General features: G+C 38.9%; 1 long non-coding RNA gene across 1 annotated transcript in view; it reads right to left on the bottom strand.

The window, feature by feature from the left end:
• Positions 1-16,696, bottom strand: part of LOC134758441 (uncharacterized) — a 425,889-nt gene that overhangs the window by 300,996 nt on the left and 108,197 nt on the right. Inside the window, exon 3 of the long non-coding RNA XR_010133633.1 lies at positions 8,700-8,767. This is a non-coding gene — a long non-coding RNA (uncharacterized lncRNA). The remainder of the gene's footprint in view (positions 1-8,699; positions 8,768-16,696) is intronic.

The following is a 16,696-nucleotide window of genomic DNA, read 5'->3' as shown; positions in this document are numbered from 1 at the left end:
GATCAAAAGTCAAAGAATTCAGGGCCTTCCTATCGCTTTATACCTTTGTCTTCCTCACTGGTTGCTTGAAGCCATATACAGTAGTGAGCATGGACATTTGTTGTTTTTGTCCACTCTGCTTCCTTTCTTCCTTCTTCTGGGAATAGCACTCTGATTTTGCTTTGGAGGGCCACCCACTTCAGGTATATTCAGGTTTACCCTGCCCTCCTCTTGCCAAGGGCTGGAGATCTGACCCAAGCTAGGTCATTCAGATTCCTCTCCCTGGAATATGAACATTGAGCAGAGGGACAGGGCTAACTGGCCCTGAAGTGACCATTCAGCAGTCCCTGCTTCCCAGCCTCCCAGTGGCCTTTACTTCCTGGTCTAAGTCTCTTTCCTTGCCTTTCTTTTGGTTAAGTGTCCCCACTTCCAATAAATTATTTCTCTGATCCAATTAGCCAGAAGTGGATTCTGGTGCCTGCGACCAACAAATGGTAACTGATAGAATCAGTGAATTGAAGATTAAAATACGATCTGATTTATCCAAAAGCCTAACAAGAAGGAGTAACTCTGGATATCTCCAATCTATTCCCCAGGCTCCTTTTATCTCTACTAACCCACTCCACAATCTAGGTAAGCAATCTGAAGAATCCCAATCCCTCTTTGAATATTCATCCTGTTCCTAAAATAACCCAGTTTACCACATTCATCCCTCTGGCCAGCCCCAACATACCTTGCCTACTAAAGCAACCCACAGGTTTCAAGATCCCTGCAGTGTTCAGCCCTAACCTTCCTTTTTCTCTTGTAACCACCCACCCACTCTGCCATAACAATATTGGAACTTTTTTATTATTATTATTATTATAAGATTTCCAAGTCAGCCATATGTCATTAGCCCACTCCTGGCCAGTTGTTTCACCTCTGGTTCACCAGCAATCATAGGAAGCCTAATTATAATGTTTTATTTAACACTTGTATAGTTCTTACTATGCACCAGGCATTGTTCTAAATGCTTTACACATTTTAACGCATTTAATCCTTATTGTAAAAAACCCCTGCAATAGAAACATAAGGCAACATCTTTAGTAGCTTGCCAAAAGTCTCGTTAACAGCAGAATCAGGATTCAAATGCAAGTAGTAATGCAAGTAGTCTGGCTCCAAGTCTGTGCCCCGAACCACCACACCATGGTTTTGAGATGATGGGTTTATTGCGTGGGCAATTAAAGGGAAGGGCTAATCGTATTTTCATCTGCAGCAGCTGACAGGGTACACTGACAGGGAAATGAGATTAGTCCCCACATGTCAAAAATCTAAAAACACCAAGTCAATTTATGGTGCCCTCCAGACCTCCTACTTTCTTAAACACCATGGAAACAAGCCAAAACAATTCTACAGTAGTTTCCATTCACATTGAGAAAATTCTAATGCCCTGGTGGTAGGTGCCTTTCTTCTTTAATTGGCCTAAAATAGACATGTTAATTTTCTAGAAAGCCTGAAATGTAAATCTAGCAGTAAACTTTTACCCCTTGTTTTAGCCCAGTGTGTCACCACTTCTGGGAAAGGGAGGGAGGATGTTGCTGCCTCATGGCTGACTTGCTAACTTCTCTCTCTTTGGTTCAAGACAACAGTTGAAGTGATAAAACCCTGACTATGAGTATGGATGATACACTGAGGCCAGGTGGTCAGAACCCTCCAGAACACAATGTCCCTCCTCTCTCTAGGATTGTTAAACCATCATAAACCCTGCTTCAGAGTATTTTTATTCTCTTTTTGGTATTTCAAATGGCAATTAAAGTTTACCGTAGTCATAACAGTCTTGCTGCATTATATGAACATTTTTACTTCCCTTGAATCTTTACAAGTTTTCTGGAAGAGCATATAAAGTAATAATTTGCATATTGAGTATCTCAATTTACCTGTTTAGACCTAACTCCAAAAATTTCTTCTCCCACTAAGTGCTACAATCTAAACAGATGGCTCTTGGTTTCATGAAAGCCAAATACCCTATGCTATGGAGAACACTGAGTGAAATAATGGCACATAGACAAAGTATTGATACCAATTGTTTCTAAATATTTCTAACTTAATGTTTCTAAAATCAGGGTGAATTTTAGTGTTTCTAAAATTAGAGCAAATGATAACTGAAAGCTAATAGTGGGTATCTGTAGGGAGTGAAATTCTAATTTCTTTCTTGCCTTTTCTGATTTTAATTTTTTTCTACAAAGAGCATATATTTCTTTTTAAAAAAGCTCTTCCTCCCTCCTATGGAGAATATATTTCTTTTATAAATAATCCAGGCAGCATTATAAAGAAGATTTGTCCATACCTTTATTATACTTGTGGGATCATGATCATACTGTACTAGGTACTTTAAAAAAAATGTATAACTAATAATAAAAGTAAAATGAGCAGAGAACACTCTGCTTTTCATTTTGGAAGCAGTAAAGCAAGATACACATATAAATTTACTAAAATAAGTAGAAATGAATTTTCCTTCTTATTCCATAGTTTAGACAGTAAGAGAAAAATCTTCATTTTCACCTGGCAAGGCGGTCTGGTGTCAGAGGACCTAGAGTGTGAATGAATGAGAGATCTGCCTTCTGCTGCTCATGAATGGATTATGTGAGTTCCTCGCGCCCTGCTTTTTCTCAGCTGCAAAATGGAGATAATTATGCATAGTCCATAGGGCTGTGAAAGCACCAAGGATAGGTTGTGGCACACAATAGCCAACCAATAAATGTCCATTTACTCATTTAAAAAGCTTACTGTAGGCCTCCTCTGTGTCAGCACTTGCAAGGTAAAGGAACAAATAAAAAAGAAAATAAGGGCTGGGTGTGGTGGCTCATGCCTGTAATCCCAGCACTTTGGAAGGCCAAGGCGGGCAGATCACGAGGTCAAGAGTTTGAGACCAGCCTAACCAACATGGTGAAACCCCGTCTCTACTAAAAATACAAAAATTAGCCAGGTGTGGTAGCGTGCGCCTGTAGTTCCAGCTACTTGGGAGGCTGAGGCAGGAGAATCGCCTGAACCCAGGAGGCAGAGGTTGCAGTGAGCCGAGATCATGCCGCTACACTCCAGCCTGGGTGACGGAGCGAGACTCTGCCTCAAAAATAAATAAATAAATAAATAAATAAATAAATAAATAAAGACTTTGTGCCTTTCCTCAAAGAGCTTGCAATCCAGAGACTTAGACAAGAAATCATTTACAGTGGAGAAGTTTTAGAAGGGCTAGACATCTTTACTTAAATTTTTAAGAATTCTAACAAAGTATCTTAACTTTAACAATGGAGGTCCATTTCTCCAGGCTGCAAAGACTTCATCTGCTGATCTGGGATCCCTCTATCTCTCTGAAGCAGGCTGGGAGTGGGTGAGCATCTGTTTATTTTCTGAGTTGTCCTCCATCTGGTCTTCAGTAGTCAGTCTACGCAAGTTACTGCTGATTCTGTTCATGTTCCCTGAACAAAATGGCCCAGCTCTCTATTAACAAACTCCCTTGCCCCTTTAAGGTACATGGGATCATTCTGTTCTCTCACACCACACTGGGCCTCAGGAAACTCAGCAAGATTATCCTCTTCCCTTTCCCACTTCCGTGCTCCTCCTGACCACAAGAATATCGTTCTCTGATCCAATGCCATGCTGAGCTCTATGGGACTTCACAAGCTCCCTCAGGTCTCTCCACCTGGATGCCCTGTGCAGCCATTTCTACTCTGGGCTCTTACCTCCCTGGGCCCTACACAGGAAAGAAAACCTGGATTCCCTCTGTGTTCAGATTCCACATACCTCTTGGCAAACTCTGTCACTCTCCTTCTCCCTGTGCTGAGCTAGGGGAAAGGACAAGGCAGAGAGTCTCACTCCTTTGTCAGGAATCCACAGTGTCAACTCAACCTTTGCTTACTTCTGTCTGAAGAACTTTCTGTCCTCTGGAGCATGGAAGCTTGGGGGTGATTTATCCCAGTCATCATTTTATCTAGGCACATAGGCCTTTTGATTCCTTATAGGACCCAGACTTTTGAAACTTACAATCCAAGAAAAGAAAGTGCCATCTCTTCTTTGTGCATCGAAAATACAATACCAAAGCTGATAACATATAAAAGTTATCAGTTAAGGCTTCAGACTCTTATCCTACCACATAACACAGGGGCTAAGAGAGCTCAAAGGGAAATTGTGCCTAGCTCAGCTGGGGCACTTGGGGAAGGCTTTAAAGAGAGGGCCCAGCCAGAGTTGAGTCTCCTAGGGTGAATCAGAGCTCAGCTCAACACTCGGACAAGGGGGAAGGTCATTCCACACACAGGGAACAACATGTGCAAAGTCACAGTTAGATGAGTCAGGATTTAAACTTATCTCCCACAATTGTCTAAGCCACATAAATCATGTCTCATTTTGAGAATGGAATAAGCACAGACATAATTGTTGGAACTGGAAGATACTTTACGGATCATCTAATCTAATCCCTGCATGTAACAGATAAGGACACTGAGGTCCAAAATGATGAACTTTAATCTAATGTTCAAAAACAAATTAAGACTAAATTCAGACTTTCACTTACACCTATGGTCAGGAACTTTACTCTCAATTTGCCCTGCCAAACCAACTCCTTCAAGCCAAAATGAGCATGAATTATATCAGCATTTGTAATAAGCTTAGTAGTGAGATTTAGTCAAGTTTCAAGAAGAAAAACAGTTATCTTCCAATGATAGCATTAATGTTTTTAAAAGAGAAAGTCCTGTTTTCCAGGAAAGTATCCTAGTAAGATAACTTATGTAGAATGTATTATATGTGGATATCAGCATGATGTACTTCTGTTAGGTCCTTTAATGCCCATAACATCTCTTCAAGGTATATACTATTATTTATACCCATTTTGCAGATAAGAAAACTGAGGTACAGAAAGTTGAGTAACTTGTCCTAGGTTATATGGCTAATAAGTCATAGGCCGGTAGCAGGCAGTCAAACCCATAATAATCATGCTTTTAACCACTACAAGATCATATTTCTCTTCATGCTGTTATTCAACCTATAGATATACTACAAATATACTTACAAAACCACACAAATGCACGAATATGTATATATAAGGCTTTTCAGGCAGTGGGGTTTGCTTTTTAAAAGACTAGAAATAACCTAAATACCTATTATTAGAGGACTACTTTAATAAATTAAGGCATATCCTCAACATAGGGCCATTTAAAAGAATAGGATAAAGCTATTTGTGCTGATATAGAAAAATTTCTAAGAAACAAAACATGGTTAAGTTAAAAATAATAATAACCAAGATGTATATAGTATGTTCCTAATTGATTCTTAAAGGTTGCTATATAAACAATATTGAAGTTTGATTATGTAGAGAATGTTTGTGGAAGGGTGCTAGCAAGTAATTAGTAGTGGTTGCCTCTGAAGGGAGACAGAGAGAACTAGGGATATGAAATGAGAAGGAAATTCATTTTTCATTGTATATCTTTTTTGTAATTTACACTTTTTACCATATACAAATAAGAGCTATTCAGACTTTACAAACTACATTTTTTAAATTGTCAACTAATGCAATTTTTTTATCCCAAGATATCTCTTCAACCTTAAGAATTAGTAAAAAACATACTTAAAAGTGTTGTCAAACACACAAGTTATCATGTTTGTATTTACCTATAAGATAGCTTTTTAAAAAGACTAGCCTTCCTAACCCTTGCCAGGATATTGAATCATTTCTGACTCACAAGAGAAAATAGCCAAATGAGTAACAAGCCTGATGCCATTTGATAAGTGGGAGCTCAGGACAAAGAGTGTGGGTAGGGAGTGAAATGAAGGGGGCCCAGGGGAAAGTACCAAAGAGGTAGGTCCCAGTACTGCTAAGATCCCTGCAGTAATGGGACCTTCCTCTTTGGTAAATGTGTGAGTTGTAAGATGTAAAGAACAGCCTTCCTATCATTTAAATAGGTTTTTTTTTTTTTTTTTTAACTTTATTTTAAGTGCAGGGGTACATATACAGGTTTGTTACATAGGTAAACTTGTATCATGGGGTTTTGTTGTACAGATTATTTCATCACCCAGGTATTAAGTCTAGAACCCATTAATTATACTTCCTGATCTTCTCCTGCCTCCCACCCAGCACCCTCCAAAAGGCCCCAGTATGTGTTGTTTCCCTCTATGTGTCCATATGTTCTCATCATTCAGCTTCCACTTATAAGTGAGAACATGCGATACTTGGTTTTCTGTTCCTGTGTTAGTTTGTTAAGGATAATGGTTTCCAGCTCCATCCATGTCATTGTGAAATACATTCTTAAATCTCACACATACCACATGCCATCATCAATACCCACAAGACAAATTATGCTTAGTGATTGATTTAACTTGACATTAAGTGCTCTAACTACTTTCTCTCCACTTGTTCTTTCTTGGTTTGTTTTATTGTGTTCTATACCTATTAATTCAATTTTTAAAAGCTTGATCAAGATGGTGAAACCCCATCTCTACTAAAATATGAAAAAGTTAGCCGGGCGTGGTGGCACATTCCTGTGATCCCAGCTACTTGGGAGGCTGAGTCAGGAGAATTGCTTGAACCTGGGAGGTGGAGGTTGCAGTGAGCTGAGATTGCACCATTGCACTCCAGGCTGGGCAACAAAAGCAAAACTCCGTCTAAAAAAAAAAAAAAGCTTGATCAGATGTTCACGAAAATTTACCCCTGTCTTTAAGAATCACCAAGTACCCCTTAATTAGGAGGCTGTGTACTTGGGTAGACTGAAGTGGCCTGAGGGAGAAGGGGAGTGTTAAGAACTAAATGTTTGTGTCTCTCCCAAAATTCATATGTTGAAACCCCAACGTCATGGTGTCTAGAGATGGGGCCTCTGGAAGGTAATTAGGTTTAGATAAGGACATGAGGCTTGGGCTGTCACGATGGAATTAGTACCTTTATAATAAGAGACAAGAGAGCTTGTGCTCTCTTTCCCTCTGCCATGTGAGGGCACAGCAAGAAGCAGGATAATTTCTTTATTATACCAATTTAATAGTTACATCGGCTAAATGTAAAATGTAGTGAGATGGTTTCAGATAAATCTCACCTAAGAAAAAAATGATAAGCTCTAGCAAGTGGCAGGCATTCAAGTTTGCTTTATATGTTTTCTAAGCCTCTGATAAATAAAAGCTTAGGGTAAAAAAAAAAAAAAAAAGAAAAGAAAAAAAGAAAAAAATGTTCTAATGTTCCTGGTCTGAAGATTACTATAGCATAGGTAATCCAGCTATCCAGTAGTCAAAGTGTACTGTTCCTTAGAGAAATAGTAAAACAGGTTAAACAAGTTAGTTCATTTTATGTTGAGGCTGGATAATTTATAAAGAAAAGGGGTTTATTTGGCTTATGGTTCTGCAGGCTGTACAGGAAGCATGGCACCAGCATCTGCTTGCGGTGAGGGCATCAGGCTGCTTCCGCTCATGGTGGAAGGAGAAGGGGAGCCAGTGTGTGCAGTATCACAGGGCAAGAGAGGAAGCATGAAAGGGAGAAGGAAGGTGTCAGACCCTTTAACAACCAGTTATTTCAGGGACTAATAGAGGGAGAACTTACAAACTCCCTCCCCTCATCAGGAAGGGCATTAATCTATCCATGAGGGATCTGGCCCCACGACCTAAGCAGCCCCACAATTTCAACATGAAGTTTGGGTGGATCAAATATCCAGACGATACCACAGAATTCACATGCAAATAAATACAACTAGCAAAAACAATAAAATCCACAAAGAAAAATGTGTATCCGCCTAATAATCAAAGAAATGCAAATTAAAGCAAATAAATGATAATACCAGATATACATAAAATTGCAGAGAAAGTTATACAGTCATGCTATATACACTTTAAAAAGTATTTGTCAATAAATAGCAAGAACCCTAAAGATGTTCGTAATCTTAACCATTATAACATTTCTGAGAATTTATTCATGAAAAAGTAATTCAACTGAATAATAAAATAAAAAGGTATATATGTTAAGATGTCAATACAATGTTATTTATGATATACATTTACATTTCTATAATATACTTTAATAAAGTTGAAGGCTAAGTTGCCAGTAGCAGTCAGCAAATTAGGATAGATACTATGAAATATTAATCAGTCATTTAAAGAAGCAATTGTTAATAAGACTAAAAACATGGATAATTTTAATGTCAAGACAGAATGTTACATAAAAAAGATAATATAAAATATTTTTATTATAAATATTATAAAATCTATATGCATGAAAAGAATTAGAAACTATTATGCAAAAATATATATCATATTGGGAAGATACAATTACTAATTAACTTTTAAATGTTTGCTTATATTATTGTTGATATTTATTAAAAATAATGGGAATTTAGGACTCAAAGCTTTGTAAATATAATCTAAATACAAGGAGAAAAAAATGAACAACTTCACAAAATACAACCAATTTTAATCATTGAGCTTGATGGTTATTACTTTCCTTTTGTTTGTTTCCAAAAATTCACTGAATATTCTTATGACACAAATTCTTATGACATGGCAAATGCTTTCAACTACAGAGACTGACTTCCTAAAACCCTGCCCTAAATGCTATAGCTACTAATTACTCAACTCCAGCAGCCCATTATGGTAAGGATGGCTCCAAAGTTGTTTTCCTCACTAAAATATTTGCTTTAAGCATTGTTTTTTATTTACACGCAGAAGGATTTGGGAGTCCAGGCCCAGAACCCGAGCCCCTTAGGGTTATGAAGAAGTACCTGTTAGTTCAGAAGGAAGATTATAAATTCCAGCTGTTCTACTCCTTTTCGATATTTGCTTTTGTTGCCTAGAGGAAAGAAGAGGAATGTGTGTTTTTACTAAATATTTATGAGTTTTCATCATATGTTGTTTAGAGCAATATGTTTAGAGTAGGGGTACTAAAAAACACTGAAGATAGACTTCCTTGGTTTTCAAATAGAATGCAGATAATCCCACAAAATGTTATTCGACCTTTTCCTTTGCACTTTTATTCTCAGGCTCAGAGTCCAAAATTGTGGTTTCCAACCCTGAAAAAATAATCCTGGAACAGCTGGCCCATAGTGAAAACAGACCATCCTGACCTAGGGTGTGGTTGTCCAGGAAGAAAAAGAGTTATCAAGCAGACCCTGGACATTCACTCTAGAGCTGAAACATGAGTAGGATGCCCAGACAACGTTCACTTCTCCAAAGGCAAGAAGGCACAGACACCAATTAGAGAAATAAGATGAAGTTCCAGTTCCCCTTAGCCTGTTTTCAACACAGATGCTTAAACCTAGTGGATTTAATGTGACAAACTCCCAAGGGAAAAAATTATTTTATTTAAATTTTGGTTTGCAAGGAAATGAGACAGTGTTTCATTCACCTTAAAGGGATCATTTAACCCATGAAATAAACATGCAGGCACATGCCCAGGGAATAAAGCAATCTGGCAGTAAGCTTAAAAATGATCCTTCCAGAAAGCATTACCTCTCTGCCTCTTTCCTCAACATGGCTCCAAATCTTCCCCTTTTGCTCAATGAAACTCAATACTCTGAAAACTCTATTTCTTCTTTTCCATATTTTTCTTTAGTTTGGGATGAATGCGAATTGCTTTTATTCTCTTGGCTTGGTCAATTAATTGGCAGTTTGTGGAAGTAGAACGAAAGCTGAACTGGAAATCTGAAAAATTGGTTTCGAGTCCCTACTTAGTCACAAATTAATTACATAATTATTGATAAGCCAGTTACCACTCTAGACATCTATTTCCTCATCTGTAAGACAAGAGGGGTGATAACTAGGATACCATGAAAGCTCAAAATGTCTGTAACTAATAGGAAAACATGTAGATGATGCCAAGAAATCCTAGTGGGAGGGTGTATATCTTTAAAAGCAGATGAAAAGTATTATAGAGTTGGTAAAGCCTTACATTTCATCTTTACCTGGCTTGATTTCTCAGAACTGAATCATTTCATGGGATGCATTTCTCTGAGAACTAAGAGACATATAGATCAAAACAAAACTCTAAAAATAAAAGATGAACCTATATTAGAAGAGGTGACTGTGAGCCAATGAACAAATTCCGGCAGTAGGAATTTCAAACATTCTTTAAGACCAAAGCAAACAAGTAGGAAGGAAAAATTTAGATGCCCATTTCAGAGCAGCTTTTCTTCCTGGCAGACCACTTCCTGGAGATATGCTTTCATTTTGCCAGCTCTGCAGCCTAAAGAAAAAGATATCCTGGGCCAATTAATTTTCTAAGTTTCCACTGGTTTATTCACCATGTAAGAGCTAAATCATGATTAAGTTAGGAATGAGGAATATGCAAACAAGATACAGAAGAGTAAGAATAAGTATAACCCATAAATAATTCCAAAATCACACACTATGAAATAGTTTCAACCTCTTCCTTATTCACCAAATTTTTCCTATCTAGAGATGATAGCAAGTCACTGAATTTGCTGGTTTAACCTTTCTCCTTCTTTCTTCCCCATCTCAGAGCCAAGGTACTACAAGGTAAAATATGCCTTCTCATTCATCATTTTGCATAGTCAGATTCTTTTGTGGGAAGCAATGGAAACTTCCCACCTGTACTAGCCAGCCCAGGCTGCCATCACAAAATACCAAAGACTGTGGTGCCTTAAACAACAGCAACTTATTTTCTCATCAGCTGGAAGTCTGAGATAAGGGTACAAGCATAATTGGTTTCTGGTGAGGGCTCTCTTGAGCTTGTAGTGGCCACCTTCTCACTGTGTCTTCACATGGCAAAGAGACAGCAACAGGTTCTCAGGTGTCTCTTCTTGTAAGGGCACTAATTCCATTATGAAGGTCCAACCCTCATGACCTCATCTCAACCTGATTACCTCCCAAGGTCCCTAACTCCAAATACCACCACAATGGGGGGGGGGGGGCGGTTAGAGCTTCAACATACGTATTTTGAAGGAACATTATCCAGGCCAAAACATCAGTTAACCTACAAAAGAAATGGGCTTGTTAAAGGATATTGAATCACTTACAGAAACAAAGAGAAGTCTAGAGAAGCAATAGGGTAGTTCAGGGAAGCGAGGTAGCAGGTGCCAACAGTTAGCTCTTCCATGGTGTTCACTAGAAAGAATTAGTTCCAGCAAATTTTTCAGTCTGTGAGTCTCTCGATATAAAATTCAAACAACTCACAGAGAATGTGATTAGCCTAGCTTGGGTCATGCAGCCGGGAACCTTGATAAATAGTTTCACGGCACACCATAGAATGGGGGCAGGGGTGGGAGGATGATGGGAGAATAATTCTCTAAAGAAGAGAGATATGAATACAAGGTGGCTAAAAATCAATAAATACCCAGTGTTCTCTATCAAGCAAGAACTTTAGAACACGGGTCCTCAACCCCTAGGCAAAGAACCGGTAGTGGTCCATGGCCTGTTAGGAACAGGGTCGCACAGCAGAAGGTGAGCAGCAGGCGAATGAGCATTACCGCCTGAGCTCCACCTTCTTTCAGATCAGTGGCAGCATTAGATTCTCACAGGAGGAGAAACCCTATTGTGAACTGTGCATGCAAGGGATCCAGGTTGTGGGCTCCTTATGAGAATCTAACTAATGCCTGATGACCTGAGATGGAACAGTTTCATCCCAAAGCCATCCCCACCCCACTGCCATCCATCCGTGGAAAAATTGTCTTCAAGGAAACTGGTCCTTGGTGCCAAAAAGGTGGGGGACTGCTGCTTTAGAGGACAGATCTACCTGGGTTTCAATGCCAACTCAGCCACTCATTAGCTGGTCTTCTGGGCAAACGTATTAGACTTTCTGATTATTTTCTATTTGCGAATGTTATTGCATTTTCAAATAGAAAAAGTGATATCAGCCTAATGACAATCCTACGTGGACTAAATAAGTTACAGAGCACCTACTGTATCCTAAGTGCTCAATACATGTCAGTCACCTCTCTTCTCCATCTTAAACATGCCACCACGGCTACTGATTCACCATGTAAGTCTGTACACACAGAATTTTCTTTAAAAATATAAAATAAAACACAACTTGCATTATGTGGACATGTCATACTGTTACCAGTGTTGTGTATGTAAAGCAATTATCTGGCATCAAAGGGATAACAGACTTTGAGTCAGACTTAAATGAAAAACTTTTGGTAAGTGCTCCTGGACTAAGATAGGAAAGTCAAATTTTAACATTAGAGGCCTGTGGAATAAACAATCTTGAATAAACAATCTCAATGACAATACTGCTCATCATTTCTGAAAGCCACAAATAAGCCCTCTGTTTGCTAAACACAAGTGGTCATGTTCCCATGAAGCCTTCTTGCTACAGGGCTTGGATTTGGGATTTTGACTAGAATCTCTTCTCTTTGAACCTCTTGAAATTATATGTGTGCACACGCACAGGTTGAAAACCACTGCCTTAACCAAAGAGAGCAGATAAAGCCCTATAAACCACTCCAAACAGCAAGAGCCACTCTCAACATTCTCTTTCCTTTGAGATTGACTCAATATCCCTCATGCTACAGTGTGTCCTACTTAACACCCACAACAAAAGTAGCAGCAAATGCATAACACACCAGAAAGTACACAGCTATGCCAGGGATATTGCTGATCTCGTCAAATTATTTTAACAGTGGACCTTTTTTTCTATGGAAATCCTCCCTGAAACTCAATATGTAAAACAGATTTTAAAGAGACAAATGGGTTTCATGGGCAGTTTACATCTTAGTTGATTTAAGGAAAATGCTTCTCATTTTTTGCAGAAAGGCTGAAGCACCTGTAAAAGCTCCTAGAGTCACTTAGAAGACATTTAAGTCATGAAGACACTGGTGAGTAGCTCTCCTGCAAATTCATGTTCTCCAGCCACAGCTGCTGCTAACCTTTGGCTGGCTTCCTTCCTCCTCCCCATAGTGGCTGTTTCAAAATTGTTCTTTCAAGTCCTACCTGTTCTTCAACCCCTTACTCCCTGAAGAGTATAAGGACTCCGCAACCACGAGGGTCAGGCCTTAACAATATAACTACCAAGGCTTCTTTCCTCCCTCCTCAAGGTATAATGCTCCATACCCCACCCATTCTGAGCTCCTTTTCTATTGTTTTAGTGTTTTCCCAACACCAGGCATTCAAATATTACCTCCATGACTTTTGCCACATCTGTATTATTATATTTTTTATCAATTTTTCTTTTCTAATCAATATTAGTTTTCTTTGTATCAATTTAATTTGCATTAAAACCTTTCATTGGAAAATTTTAAACATATATAAAAGTAGAGAGAGTAATATAAATTATGTACCCATGTACCAGTCAGCTTCAACAATGACCCATGACCAGCTTCAACTTATGACCAATCGTTTCTTCATTTATACCAACTCACTTGCCCCCACTTCCAAATATTTTGAATTAAGTCCCAGTCATAGCATTGCATCAATAAATATTTCATTATGTATCTCTGAAAGATAATGGCTTTTTAAAACTTTTTTTTAAAAAACTAGCAGATAAGGAAAAAGGATAGATACAAAAGTAAGGAAGGACCATAATCCGGGGAGTAAAACAGCATCCCAAGTGAGAGGAAAAACCAGAAAGGTGAGAGACAAGCAAAGAAAAGTAGGTCTAGGCTGGCCAGGAAAGTCTCCAAAGATTAAGAACAATAGGCCTGGTGCCAGGAAAACTTTGGGTACAGGTGAGGGCTGGTCCATGAAGTATTGGTAGGACTTTGGGGAAAATGACAGTGCCATTTGTGGGTAGGAAGGATGCCTAGGAATAGGGATGGGAAAAAGGGAAGCAGAGAAACTGGTTCATGCCTGGGGACTGATATACGAGTGCTAGACAAGTGATTCTACAATCAGAAAAATACCAAAGAGAACTGAAAGGGACTGGAGACAGAGAGATGGTAATGGTGGTGGTAGCTGGGGGAATGGTGTGTCTGGGAAAGCATAGAGCTGGGACCGGAGACTCAAATGGGGTGCTGGTTTGGGGAAGGGTTGTTAGGAAATATAGGGTGAAGTGGGCTTGAGAAGGGACACTGCGGGGACTGAGGGAAGGGTGGGTACGAAAGGATGAATGTTGTATATTGGTGAGGGCTGAGGAGAGGCCCACAGCATGTGACTGTCTACCCTAAATGGGTCGTGATCTTGGCCTAAGGCAAAGCACCTCTGCATACCACCAATGACCTCCTGCCTGGGGAATCCAGTGCCCCTTAGTCCTCACTCTACTCATCTCTCTGTAACATTTCACTTTCTTGCTCACCACCTTCTTCCTTTGCACTTTTGATTTCCATGACACTGTAGATTTCTCAGCCTTTGGATTCTCCTTATACCTCCCCAACTTGTTCTCCTTAGTCCTTGGGCGAGCATTCCTCCTCTTCCACCTGCCCTTCTGGGGCAGATGTTCCTAGGGTTACATACTTCCTGTTTAGCCTTGTCTATTGCCACATCTATAGGGTGGTTATGAAATTTATATCTCTAGTCCTATCTGCTATTTTAAGCCTAGAACCCAAATTTCTGTCTATTGTACAACTGTCTCCACACTGATGTGCTGCACATATCTTCAATTCAACGTATTCAAAAACAAAAACTCAATTTTGTCTTTCTGTCCCGCAGATCTAGTCCTCCCATTTTCCTTGCCTTGGTCACAACATCGCCAATCACCCAGCTGCTAAATGAGAAAACTTGGAATCAGTTTTGATTCCTCCCTCTCCTTCACTCACTAACGTAGGCATGTTTGTGGCCACCCAGCATCTTGTGAACGTGCATTCTGTGTTTGAAGAATTTCTCATACTGTGAATCCTGTCCCTTCAATATGTGGGTACTATAGCCTACCCAAATTAATACATAAAATCAGTCATCACAGATAGCGACTCTGACAAAGGAAAATAATATGGGCCCTTGTCCTTGATTAATAAATGTCTAGTTAGGAAGATGCTTACATAAATAAATAACTATAAATCAAGTTATGAGCCTTGTGATAGGTTCCATAGCAGTTATAAACAAAGGGCTTTGGAAATGGAGAGGAAGGAATAATTACTTGACTAGGGATAGTGAGATTAATATTTAAATCACGAAACTTTAAGTGAAGAATATTACCCTCATAATGTTGGTGGGCCTCATCCAATCATTTGAGGGCTTTAATAGAATAAAGGCTGAGAATAAAGGCTGACCTTCCCTAAGGAAGAGAGAATTATGTCTCCAGATTGTCTTCAGACTTAAGCTTCAACCTCAACACTTCCCTGGTTTATTTTTGTAGAGACAGGGTCTTGCTTTGTTGCCCAAGCTAGTCTCAAACTCTGGCTTCAAGCGATCCTCTCACATCGCCCACCCAAAGTGCTGAGATTACAGGTGTGAACCATCATGCCTGGCTTGCATAATTTGGATTTGCCAATCTCCGCATCTACATGAGCCAAATCCTTAAAACAAATCAAGATAGATAGGCTGGGTGTGGTGGCTCATGCCTGTAATCCCAGCGCATTGGGAAGTGAAGGCAGGAGGATTGCTTTAGGCCTGGAGTTCAAGACCAGCCTAGGCAACACAGCAAGACCTCCCTCTCTACAAAAAAAAAAAAAAAAAAAAAAGTTTTTAATTACCCAGATGTAGTGGCACACACCTGTAGGGCTAGTTATTCTGAAGGCTGAGGTGGAAGGACCACTTGAGCCCAGGAGCGAAGGCTACCGTGAGCTACGATTGCACCACTGCACTCCAGCCTGGGTGACAGAGCAAGACCCTGTCTCTTAAAATTTTTTAATTAAAAATAGATAGATGGATAGATAGATACACACACACTATTGGGGCATGTGTATGTATGCATACACACACACACACACATAGACACACACACACACACACACACACATACACACATGCTTTCCAGTCTCCACAATCACATAAGCCAGTTTCTTAAAATAAATCTTAAATTCTTAAAATACACATATATGTGTGTATATATGTGTAATATAAACATATTTTATATACATACACACATATATATGTATATATACACACCTGTCTTCCCATGTGTATGTATACATATATACATACACCAATGTATATATATATACATACAGCTCTTGGTTTACATGTATACATACATGAAGACGGAATCAACATGATGTGTGTGTATGTGTATACATATATATACACATCTGTATATACACATACACACACACACACATGTATCTGGATATATACATACACATATATACATATATACATCCGTATATACACATACATACACGCATACATCCTGTCAATTTTGTCTTCATGTATGTATACATGTAAACCAAGAGCCATATGTAAAAATGTATACATTGGTGTATGTATATATGTATATATACACACAGGAAGACAGGTGTGTATATATATACATGTGTGTGTATATATAAAATATATTTTATACATATACACACATGTGTATATATTTAAGTTAAATATATGCATATATGTATTTACATACACATTTACTATGCATATGTATATAAATATGTAAATTAATATACATATATGTTTAATTATATATACATGAACATAATTAAAAATTAACTGGGCATGGTGCATACATACACATATTATACACACACACACACACACACACACACAGACACACACATAATCCTATTGGTTCTGTTTCTCTGAAGAACCCTGACTAATACAGGGTTCCTTACTAGTCCAGTGGGTGGGTTCCCATAGTAGATGTTCAGTAACTGCTCCATGAATGGATGGAGCTGGAAGGGAATATGGAGCAGGAGAAGCTGAAAAATGTGAGGCAGTGGGGCACAGAGACCAG

Source organism: Gorilla gorilla, chromosome 4 (assembly GCF_029281585.2).
Source record: "Gorilla gorilla gorilla isolate KB3781 chromosome 4, NHGRI_mGorGor1-v2.1_pri, whole genome shotgun sequence".
Lineage (NCBI taxonomy): Eukaryota > Metazoa > Chordata > Mammalia > Primates > Hominidae > Gorilla > Gorilla gorilla.
Note: the sequence above shows the minus strand (reverse complement) of the source record. Positions and strands in the feature narration are given on the sequence as shown.